General features: G+C 21.2%; 1 protein-coding gene and 1 long non-coding RNA gene across 11 annotated transcripts in view; one reads left to right on the forward strand and one right to left on the reverse strand.

Annotated features, from left to right (window-relative positions):
- LOC108000397 (elongation of very long chain fatty acids protein AAEL008004) overlaps nucleotides 1-13,572 on the forward strand; it is a 50,894-nt gene that overhangs the window by 16,766 nt on the left and 20,556 nt on the right. The window lies entirely within an intron of this gene.
- LOC133667445 (uncharacterized) lies at nucleotides 1,158-5,355 on the reverse strand. The gene is made up of 2 exons (XR_009832960.1): nucleotides 5,035-5,355; nucleotides 1,158-2,059 (listed from the first exon to the last, which is right to left on the reverse strand). It is a non-coding gene; the product is annotated as an uncharacterized LOC133667445 (long non-coding RNA).

Consider the following 13,572-nt stretch of genomic DNA (forward strand, 5'->3'; position numbering starts at 1 on the left):
TCGCGATAATATCGATGTTTTTTCCTGTCAATGAGATAATAATGGAAAACCGATAATGTTGAAAGACCATAGCAAACGAACGATCAAATCGTAACATAGTTCGTTGATGTAAACACCGAAACGTCTTTCCATATTGACGCGTCGTTTTTCGATCGTTTCTCCGCGTGCACTGCTTGTCCCATGAATCACGAATCACATGAGCAATCGATTTGACTTCGATTCACGTTCCACTCGATCGCGTCGCAGTTATTTAAGGGACGTACGTTTGTCTGGTTAGGCGGTCTCCTTGCCGTCATTGAAATATTTTTAAATGGCAAAAATTGGAAAATCATCTTTGTTCTTTTCGTTTCAAAAAAATTTATTTTTTAATTTCTTTATCTTATATGTAGATTTAAATTAATTGCTTTCTCTTTCTATTTATAATTAAAATAGAAAAAAAGATTAGATTAGGAATTAGACAGTTTAAGGAACATGAAAGATAAATAAATATATATATATATATACATATTAAGAAAAAGTTTGAAATAACTCGTGCTACAGAATTAAAAAAAACTAGGTTAGAGTTCATTAGAAAATTCTTTTATAAAAAAATCTATCAAAATATTAATATCTGTAGAACTAATTTCGAAATGATAACAAAAATAGAAGAAGATTTAATATTAAAAGAAAAAGATAAATGACTTCAAATTTTTAGCCCATAATTACATAAATATAATTAATTATTACACATAAATATATATAATACATGTTTTTTTTTATATTGTATCTAAAAACGAAATTGAAATATAAAAAATATATATAATATTAATATTATTTAATATAATATATAATATTTAATTATTATTTAGAATTTTTTTATATTGCTCGTTTATATTAGCTCGTTTATAGATCACTTACTTTCAATTGGAAAAGGTTTATGTTTTTGTTTGTTTCACTGTTAAATATCTGAAATAACAACAATAATAATCTCTCTTGAACTTTTTAACGTTTTGGACGATAATTTCAGAGGTCAAAAACAATTTAGATGATTTGCTAAATAATAAGCTGAAAACAGTATTTCAAATGATAAAAATTAACAAGATATTAATTAAAAATAATTTGGTAATTGTATTCATTCAATTCCCAAAATAATTAAAAATAGATTACATTCAAAATTATTTTCTTCACTTTCCACACAATTTATTATTATCAATGTATAATTGCGTCAACTTAAAATATACAAAAACTATATAAATATATAAAATGGAGTATATAAAGTTAAAAAGTTACTAAGTTATTAAGTAAAAAGTCACAGAGAATTTTTTTGTATTCTCATATACATAAAAAAAAAAAAATATAAGAAATGAATATGAAGCAAAAAATTAATATTGTGAAATAATTATCATGAGATTGAATAATATTATCGAATATTTATTACATCCTTATAATGAAGGAAATATTATTTCTTGTATTTTTTTTTTATTTGATACGCGATAAACGGAATCGAACTAGAGAGAGAATTAAGAATTAAATTGGTTTCTAAATTATTAAATAATTGTTATAAAATTAAATATCAATAAATCGAGTCGAAAAATAAAAAAAAGTTGATCTTTAAATTACTAAATAATCATCGTGAAATTAAATATTATCATCGATAAATCAAATTAAAGTGGAAAATAAGGAATAAATTGGTTCTTAGTTTATAAATAATTAAAAATCGTAAAATTCAATATTGTCATAGAAATAAATCAGGAAATAAATAACAGTTGGTCCTTAATTTTACAAAATAATTATCGTGAATTTAAATATTCATCATCGATAAAATCGAATCAAAGAAATGAGTTTGTTTCTAAATTGGGAAATAATTTTTTTAAAATTAAATGTTATCACCGAAACTAGTAAATTTAAAACAAAGGATCATTTTTTGTATTCTTTTAATTCGATGCACGATTCGAAACGCATATTAATGTCAATCGTTTCTCGAGAATATTCACAACCGGAAGAAACGAATCTTGGATCCTTCTCCTGATTGCCGATTCGAATCTTGAAATGCAATGTCCTTGAACGATCGACAGGCTTCCTGAAAAATTCGTCAAAGATTAAAATATGTCATGACTTATGTTAATTTTAAATTATCCAATACGTGTCATAAAAAATGTATCAAAGAAGAATATAAAAAAATTAAAAATAATTAATATTTATAATTCATTGTATGTTGAATTAATTAATATCAATGATTTTCAAAAATAATGAAATTTCAAAATATTTTCTCTTATTTCGTTTATTCTATTGTATTCAATTATATTTATTCTATTGTATTTAAAATATTTTTCTTTATTGTATTAATTTGCTTAAAATTAATTTAAAATATTTATCTTTTTTTTACTTTTCTTGTTTTTAAATTAATGAATATAAAAAAATCAGATAAGATCAGAAGATAAAGAAAAATATTTATTTTAAAAATTATGGCATAAAAATCTATGTACATCAATATATCAAAATGAATTTATTATCTAAAAAGATTTGAAAATATTATTATCACTAAAATTACAAAAACTTTATATTAATTCCTTATCTTGTATTTTTTTTATACTTTTATTTATTTTTTTTTTTAATTTTTTATTTTGTCTTTCTCAGTTAATATATTTCATTCACTATATATTTTATTTTTCAATATAAAATATTTCAATTATATGTATTTTTTAATTTTCAATATGAAATACTTCAATATTTTAAGAAAATAAAAATAAATTAGTAATAATTATATATTGATTAAAAATATAAAAATATATTATTATATACGTATAAAGAACTTTTTATTCTATATTCAAAATGGAAAATATTTAATTAGAATATTTGTTATTTAAAAATTTCCCGAAACAGAATTTAAATAATTTTTTTTTTTACGGACGTCAATCATCGAAAGATTATATCAGAATATTAATAAATTTTTTTGTCAGAATATTAATGATTTTTTTTTAACACACATTTTAACAATTATTTTAATGAAATGTTTGTTTAGACGTCAACTTTGTTAATTATTGTAATCATGAATCGATAATGAAAGACATAATTACATAATACATAATAATAATAATACATAATTAATCATTATAATTAAAATAAAAAAAAGAAATTACATTTACAATTATTATTATTATTATATTACATTTACAATTATTATTATTATTATATTACTTTTACAATTATTATTATTATTATATAAAAAATTAGTCATTTGTACAATTATATGAAAAAGGTTATTTTCGAAATCGAAATTGGTATTATGTAAAAGATATTTAAATTACTACTTAAATTTATATTATTCATTTCCTACTTATTTAAATACAATTAAGTAGAAATGAATAATGAACTTTAACTTATATTTCAATTACATTTATATGCCTATTTCTTTCGTTAAATCTATTGTATTCATATTGATTTCATATTATTTAAATCATTGCAAATAATAAAACTGATTTAAATATATAAATAATATTTTTATCTTCATTACAATAGTATTTTTATTTTTATGAATTATTAATTTAAAATATATTTTTCACCGATATATGATATTGAATTACATACGATATATATGAATTCAAATTTTATTTTTTTGAATTTTTTTCTTGAATTTAAATTACGAATATAAAATTTATTTTTGTTTAAAAAATTTGATAATCTTTTTGATTCTTCGTTCATTCTTATTAATTTAAAATATATTTTTCGCCGATAAAATATGCAAATTCAAATTTCGATCGTTTCCAAATTCTTAAATTTTTGATTATTATTTCTAAATCTTGAGGAAATTTTATCATATGTGATATAATAAAAATTTGTTATTTGCTTGTTATAATAATTAATAACATAATAATATATTACTTATCTATAACAATAATTCCTTCATAGATAAAATTAAAGAATCACTAAATATTTTCTGGATTACCATTATTTTTAATTGAAGATTTAACATTTATATATTTTAATATAATTACCTTGGCGTGATAAAATTTGAATACATTATAGTGATAGAACTATTAGTATTAGTTTTTAAAAATTTTTATATGAAAAGAAAAGTTGAAATTATTATAAATATTACAACAATCTAAAAAATAGTTAGGATCATTTTTCTTTTTCATTATTTTTATAATATATTTTTCTATTTAAATAATTCCTTGAAACATATATCAAATGCACAAAAATTATTTTTATATTAGTCATACATTAATCATATATAATATTTTATATTTTTTAATATTTTATTTTTATATATAAATTTTAATCGTTAATAAACAAGTTTGTTTCCAATGATTCACACACTTTTAAAATAATACACTTTCGTGGTCAGACTGTTCCACTAGACGCAACATCGTGAGTGGAATGATACTCGATCAAATGTACCACCAAAGAACAAATTCAATGTCTGACGCGTTTAAAATCCTTGATGACATGCGGAAGTATTCGTTCCTTCATCGTTGGCGATGAATTCGAAATGATTGGTTCAAAACCATAATGTTATATCTTTCGTGCTGATCAAAGCGGAACATGAACAGCAAGATTTAATTACTCTTAATAAAATAGACGATAGTCGAATATCGATTTTATCATATTTCGAGAATATATCATATCGTTGATAAAAGATGTTTGAAGCTTAGATAGCGTCAAAGAAGCATAACTTATCATCGATATAAAAATATTAATCGTTTGAATTTTTTTTTTAGGTTTTTATATAATTCAATAGATGGATTGCTAATTTTATCTTTAGAAAAAAAATTGAGAAAATGAATAATATATAATTATTTGTTATTTATAAATAACATAATTCTACATTTCATAAAGGTTAGGTTTTTATATAATTCAATAGATGGATTGTTAACTTTACCTTTAAAAAAAAAATTGAGAAAATGAATAATGTATAATTATTTGTTATTTATAAATAACATAATTCTACACTTCATAAAGTTAGGTTAGGTTAGATTAGATTTCGAGCAATTGATGTATATTATGAAAAACTTGATCATTTTTATAATAAACGATATCGTAAAGTATACTTACAAAACATTTGATTATCGAAAATAATCAAAGATCGGTGATTTCTTCGATACATTTGGATATGCTGATTTCTGCATGCTCTAGCAATCACGCGGCAATATATCTGCTTAGTTATTACGTGAGAGGACGTTGCGACACCTGGCAAATTTTCTGAAAGAAATTGAAACGAGTTTTGCTTTCTCCCTGTAGTTTTTTAAACTTCCCACTAGATTGTTGACTATTTTTATATATAACGATACAAAGCAATAACTAAATAAATACTATTTCCGATATTATAATAGTAAGATAGAATAATAAGAATTTATAACAGGAAAGAAATGAATGTTTTTACTGGTGCATAACATCATTTTCACGATTTTGTGACAATAAATATTTTTATATATTTCTATAATTTAATTTTTTTTCTATTTTTCTCATAAAAAATATTAAATATTAAAATAATAATGAAAATAAAAAGTTTTAAAGCTTACTGTGTTTTATTGAATACATCATAACAAATGTATTATGTTTCATACACTATTTACTTTTACAGAAAGTAAAATTAGGTTAGCTTTTCATAAATTGCACAATAATAGAAGTAGATATAAAATTTTACTTATAGATTATTTAAAATGATATAAAACTATTAAATTTATTTTCAAATCAATCTATTTTCCATTTATTAATCATATTTTATATATTTTCATTTAATAAAAATTAAAAATATCTTATTTTTATAAATTTGTTGATTTACAGAAAAATTAAGTATTACAAAATTTTTAAAGTAAAAAAATAAATAAATATTTGAGACTTTTAATTATAATGAATTTATTTAAAAAATTTATTTATTTAAAACTTTTATTTAGTAATATTTATTATATTAAAAATAAATCAGAAATATAGTAATTGAAATACAAAAATACTTTTTCAAGTATAAAATGCTCAGCATATTTATTTTTATTAACAAATAATTTTATTTTATTTATTATAATGCATTATTCAATTTTGCTATATATTTTTTTATATTTTTACTTACGTTGTTAATTATTTAAAAAAAAAATAATTTAAATAATTAGATTTAAAAAAAATAAAAAAGTAAAAAGAAAAAAGTGTTTTAACGTACAATATACAAAAAAATCATTTTAAATTTTAATATTAGATTATAATTATAAATAATAAATAATTTATTACTAATTATATATTTTTACAATGACGAAATAATATTTTCAATTAATTATCAATTTAATATAAATTGCATTGATATATACTTTTTGTATAATTTAAAATTTTTATATACAAAATATCAGTTTTTGTTTCTCTTGTTTCTTTATATAATACAATATTATATATACAAATCACATTTATATTTATTTTAATTTAAATAAAATTTAAATTTTATAAAATTATTATTATTATTTTTTTTTTTGCTTATTCCTGAATTTTATATTATTAAATTTTTTTAATCTATTTTTTCGTGTATCAAATATTAAAGTTGGACGTATAATATTTTTGCAGTAAACTATCAATATTAAAAAATAAAAAAAAATATAATATAATAATAAGATATATATATATTTAAAGCAAATGTAAATTTTTTTATATTACATAATAAAATGTTATATTTTATATCATATTTAGATACGTATATTTCATTATACACATGTTATGTGTATCGAATGATTTGAAGAGAAGACTTTGATATAATCGTTACATAAGAAGATTCTCTTCATCTTCTTCATAACAAATATCGCGCCATGCGGTATTATTTTAAGGTTTTAAGGTAGCAATTTTCAACAAATAGTAACTTCATAGTTATGTATTTTCCTTGCCTTCAAATTCGCTATAAAAAGATTGATGAACATAGTGGACTTTGATTTAAAAAAAAAAATTGATTAAATATATATAGGAAATGACAATATTTTTTTCTTCAAAATTACAAAAATGGATAGTGAAGCTTACATATTATCGTGTAATTTGTAATACATCCGCGACATTTGTTTAATAATAATCTGAAAAATAAAAATGATTCTTTTCTTTAAAAATTTGAGGAATAATTTATAGGAATAATTTTATGAATGAAGAATTTTTTTAAAATTTAAAAAGTTTATAAAATGCAAATCATTGCTTAATTGGATAACTAAATAAGTAAAAAATATTAATTGATATTTCCAGACTACTATTAAAATCAATAACATTAGCAAGACTGCATAACAGATCAAAAAGTAATCAAAAAAAAAAAAAACTGAAAGTAAAAAAAGTAAATTAAATATACATTCAAATTTCTATAATCGAATTTTAGTAAGTTAAATTTCAAAAAAAGAGTTAAAATTTAATACAAAAAATGAATAATTTAATTAATCTATTCTGATTTTAAATAGGAATTTTAATTCAATATTTTAGATTATATTATTATATTTATAATCCAATAAGAAATGATGATTTCAGAATTCACTAGCTAAAATCGCATCCTATTGGATGATGACAAAATGTAATAACTTGAATATAAAGAAAAAGATATTAGAAATATGATACATATATGCATATTTTAAGCATTAAAAATTATTATAAGTTTTATCTTAAAAAAATATATTTTACTTTTCTATACTATATAATATAATGATATTTTATCTCTATGCATTGATAAATAGAAAACAAAAATATAGAAAAATACAGAAAAACTATTAATATTGCATAATGTAAATTTTAAACTAAATTCTTGTAAAAGTATTTTTTTGATAATTTTAAAAATCTCTTAGAAAATATTTTAATATTGCGAGTTAAACAAAATAACTATGTATTACAACTGTGATTCTACGCCTGCGTTGTAATCATCTTTCCTAATCATCTTCATCGCGCGCAATTTAAAATAATTTCGATCGAAAAGATTCTTTAAAAAATTGAAATAAAAATTACTTGTATTTTAATATTGCTTAATACGACGCAATTCAATATTGTCAATATAATTGAAATCATATATGTTCTCAAATCAATAGAAATAATAATAGAAATCAATTGAATAATCTTTCCATAATATCTGAAAGCGTAATAATTATACGTCATTTACGTAAGATATTCATGAAGGCTACATTAATGTTTACATTTTTACGAAGGAATCAAAGTCGACAATGGAAAAACATGACATCACGTTTTAACGAAAATTCAATAATGATGGATCATCGATTAAAATATTTGTTCCGCTGAAAGGGTTTTTAATATTCTTCATTCTTCTTTCTTCGAATTTCTTAAAAACGAATATCATTTTGTGATCTTCAATTTTTTTTATTTAAAATTAAAAAACAAAATTAAAAAACAAAAATTTTCAATTTTTTTTTAATCAAAATTTCTTAAGAATTTCAAGAAGTATTTTTAAGGAAGTTAAAAATACAATATGATATACTACGACCTTGACTACATGCGTTTTCTTTGTGACAACTTATCATTCGATTGTTTCGCCTGCATGTATCGCGCGCATTTTTTTTTATACGAAAATTTCTATAAGAATGTTATTTTTAATAAAAAATTATCTTTGGTTCTAATAATATAAATTTAATAATAATTTCTAACAAAAGATTATTTTTTTATTATTTAGATTTAACATGATTATATTAATGAATATATAATCATTTTGAAAATGATTTTTGAAATGATTTCCAAGATAGTTTTCTGTTTCAGCAACTTTTTTCTTTCTTTCTGAAGATTAGACTCATCTCAGTATCAGAATTCGCAATTAGCAGACGGAGAATTTTGTAATCTACATTTCTTAACGTAAATGTAATAAGAGAAGGGAAATAAATGGAGACTTTAGATCTTTCTAGAACTTGAAATGAAAATTAACCAAAATGATTAATTTGAATTTTCTAATTTTCAAATATTTCGAACTCAATTAAAATTGAACGATAAATATAATGAAATTCTATTGTATAAACCACAGCTATTAATTACATTCAAACACGATAGATTAATTCATTATTAATAATCATTACCAAGCGACACATATTGTAATACTCGATACACAATAGCGTGAGTTTAATTAACAAAGTCGTATCCTTGAAGTGTCAGAGTCATCAGAAGCGAGAGACGGTCGAGGTCGCGGCTGAACGAAAAACACAAGGTAGACATATGGAGAGATTATGTTATAAACATTATATTATAATACAGTATTTTTTCGTTATAATATCCATAGTGTAGATAAAATTTAAAATTATATATTTCTACCAATATTGTTAAGATAATTCAATAAATGAATTTATAAAATTTATCAAAATGCAATCATATTAAGAGAAAATATGTATGCTTGATATCATATGTAATTTTATTATCTGAAATATTTTGCATTTTTTATGGAAATTTTAATCTAAAACATTTTTTAATATTTTTAAAAATAAACAAAATTTATATATCTATTTTCTAATTCGTAGCTCTTAAACACTTTCTTGCGAATATATATTCGAGAATCATTCTAACCTCGATGGAGAATTCTTTTAAAATTTAATGAAACGAAAAATTTCACATTGAAAAAACTTTTTTCCATGCTTAAACTTTCATACTTTTTATTAATTATCATTGTTTTTTATTAACTATCATTCTTTATAACTTGTAACTTATTGTAAAGATGAAATGAGGTTAGAATCTTAAATATTTGCAAATAATTATAATAAGCTTATTACGAATAAATACTAAAAATGTATGAGCTTGAAAATTGAGTTGAATAATTTTAATAATATAAAAGTATTAAAATTTCATCTGATTCTATTTGTAAGATGCAATAATCAGGTGCATTGAAAACACGTCTACTTTTCTTTGCAAATACGCGGCCGCAATTTCTCGCCAAGTGTCAACAACGAGACATAGCAGCAGCTCACTCCTTTCTCTCAGTGTTCTCTCTCTATTTCTCTCTTTCTTTTTCTATCTCTCCTTTCTCCCAGCGTTCTCTCTCTACTTCTCTCTCTTCTTTTTGTATCTTTCCTTTCTTCTCTAAAATATACGTTTCCCCTTCTCTTTTTCCTTCATTCTCCCCACACGATGTCGGCACCTTCTCTTTTTCTCCTTTCGCTAGTAGTTTCTTTGCATCTCCGACGGTGTTTCGTTATTTAACACGCAACAGTTGCGTATTACTTAAGAATATTGACCAGTTGCATTGCTTTACAATAGTTACACTTGCACTTTCGAGCTGGTTCACGGCGTGGCGTGGCGTTACTGAACCTCGTGCCTTAAACTTTCCCGCCAATCATATATCAACAATAAAATACATAAAAATCGAATGCCAATCCAATTTTATATATAATATTTTTCTTATCTCGGAAGATCAAATTATAGAAAAATTTTTTGATTCACTATCTAATTACTTTGAGATTTTTCTTATTCTGTTTTATTTATATTTTCTACATAAGTTATGGATTAAATCAACAAAATTATTAAATTAAAACCAATAAAATAGATTGACTGCATGTTTAAATTAAGTTATTTCCTATTGCAAAATGTCGATACATGGAATTAGTATCTATGATGATAGAATTTCACCCTAAATATAGACTTGTCACGAGACATATAAATCGATATTATCATTTTCACGTGACATGCTAGAAATAACTGAAATTTTATGTTTTCGAATAAATTGTAATAAATTATGAGTTGATTTTAAATACGAAACAAATTGGATATTGTATCATTTTTGATCTTCGATCGAAATAGAATTTTTGATCAAAATCGAATGATAGCAAACTTGATTAATGTTTTTAAAATAGGCGATTAAATAAGAACGAAACGGATCGAACAAAATTTCGATCTTACTCAAATCACCATCGCCAATCATGACGCGTATCAAGGATAGACATGCGCGTGCGTGAAACCACTTTCACGATCGTTCTTGCTTCGGATTGGATATATTCCAGTGGTTCAGAGACCTCGAACTGTTCCAGAATCTGTCTATTTGAATTAACGCGAATTTCGACGGTCCATATAGCTGTGTGAACCGGACTTTATGCATCGCGAATACAAGCATTAAAAATCGGTTTTAATAAAATTAGAATCATATCAAATAAACTAAACATCTGTGTCTCATTTTTCATGATTACAATTCGATTTTATGATTGAAATTCGATTTAATTTGGAACAGTCTTCTCATTTTGCACACCATTTTCATTTTATCAAAAATGATAATATTTTAAAATGTGATAAAACATCCTAATATTTAACAAAATAATACTTTTCTCTTAACAAAATGCCTAATTGTGTGAATTATATTTAATATATTTCTCAATGAATATATCGCAATTAATTAATAAAAAATAAATTAATAACATTCTTAAATATACCGAATAAGAAGTGCAATTATTAAGTTTCCTAAGTAAATATGTAATAATTCCTAATATAATTTCATAATAAAGAAATTCTATTTTTTAAATTATTTATTATATTTGTCATATAATAAAATCACGCATATGTTTGAAAATTATAAAATTTCTTTTTAAAAGATATAAAAAAATCTTGTCTGAATCTTTCGTCAATATTTTGTTGGCAAATTTATGGCAAGATATTACATAGTTATTTATGATGTTTTATCTAAATACTATGTTAAAAATTATTATTTCCTCTTAATTTCTATTTATAAACATAACAAGGAGTGTACTACAAGGAGAATACTTAATATAACTTCCAAAAAAAAGAAAAAAATACAGAAAAACATTTTTTTGATTTTTCTTTTAAATAATTATCTAATTATCTAATATAAGCTAATTTTTCCATGAGATAATAATTACGATGTTTATAGTATTTTGGTTTGATTTGGTTTGAATCTCAAACTTGATAAAAATTTATTACCAATGTATATGCTTGTTTTGCAATTTAAATTATATAGTACTACAATAATGTCATTTCATGTTATTAACGTGATATAACGTCAATTGCAAAATTCTCACAATAGTATTGCAATTTGATAAATATTGTTTTTAACACAAATGATGGGACACATTTCAATGATTCTCCTTCCTTCATTTCGTTAAACTTTGAATAAGTGGCAATATATTTAGATATCTTAAAGTGCAAATAGACTTCATTAGTTGCGGTTTCGGTTAAATAAAGATGTATCATATAATCGTTATCGCATATACGATCTCTATAAACACTTCCATTATCGCAATGGAACATAGTCATATATTTTAACCTCTTATGTTTGAGTTTTATCTTTACATTATACAAGTAGATCTCTTTAATTTACTTTTCCTTACATATATTTAATGTTATTTTTCATTAAATATTAATTAACTACTATTAACATACAAAAAATTAGTAAAATATAAATTAGTAAAAATAGTAAGGTATAAAATAATAAAATTAAAAAATATAAATAAATAATATTGCAAAAAAATATTATTTTATAATTTTATTATAATTATTTTGTTATATCTATTATATACAATTATTTATGTATAAGATATATAAGATTAATTCTTTGTTAATAAAATATTCGATAAAATATAATAAATAATAATATAAAATTATAAAATAAAAAATATAATACGTAGTATAATAATAATAATATAAAATATAGTATAATATATTATATAATAAAGTATAATATTATTGTAAAAAATATAATATAATAAAGTATAATAAAATAACAAATACAGACTTAAAAAGTAATTTTATTTTATAAATTTTTTGAATCAAATATAAAAAATACAAGTTTTAAATTATTTTCATAGCCCATAAATCTAATAAATTTAATAAATTTAATTGCTTTTGAAATATGTAATTTAGATTATTATATAAATATATATAAATGTTATAATTATTATATATTTTAATATAACTATTTTATATATTTTTTATATATATTTATTTATTTTATATATTTATATATAATTAAATATATATAATAATATATTAATTAATAATTATTTTTAACAACTTAGAATGCATTATAAAATATTTTCAGATTTTTTTACAATATATCAAAAGGAATTAAAAATCAAGATTAACAAAAATGTAATTGAATGCAAAAAAAATCTCTGTTTACTAGAGATTTACCATATTATTAAATTATATATTATCGCAATTTTCTTATATCAGCTCGTCAGCTTCAGTTTCTTGTGATTCATATATATATATATATATATCGTCAATCGCAGGAGTTTTGTAATTTTAGGACCCATCTACAATCCTACACACGCATAATTATCTACAGATAGAATCGCGAATTACTGATATAAATATAGATTGTATCATTGAATGGTGTGAACTGTGATCTCATAGTAGTACTTAAAAGCTTCTAGGAAATGCGAATCAGATGATTATTATCATAAACTAAATTCACTTATAAAACTTAATTTTTTGCATTTGTGAATTTTTTCATAACAAAAAAAAATTGAATATATATTTTCAATTATGTGAAATATGGTTCTCTAAAACAATAATTCCTAATTCGTATTACAAAACTATATAATAGAAGGATAATACAAAATAATATTTAAAATGCGAGAAATGGAACTAAAAAATGAAAAAAATCATATAGTAATTTTTGAAAAACCAAATTGATGATATACTCTGCAAGCAAATTTATCT

The sequence above is a fragment of the Apis cerana genome, linkage group LG16, assembly GCF_029169275.1.
Source record: "Apis cerana isolate GH-2021 linkage group LG16, AcerK_1.0, whole genome shotgun sequence".
Taxonomy (NCBI): domain Eukaryota; kingdom Metazoa; phylum Arthropoda; class Insecta; order Hymenoptera; family Apidae; genus Apis; species Apis cerana.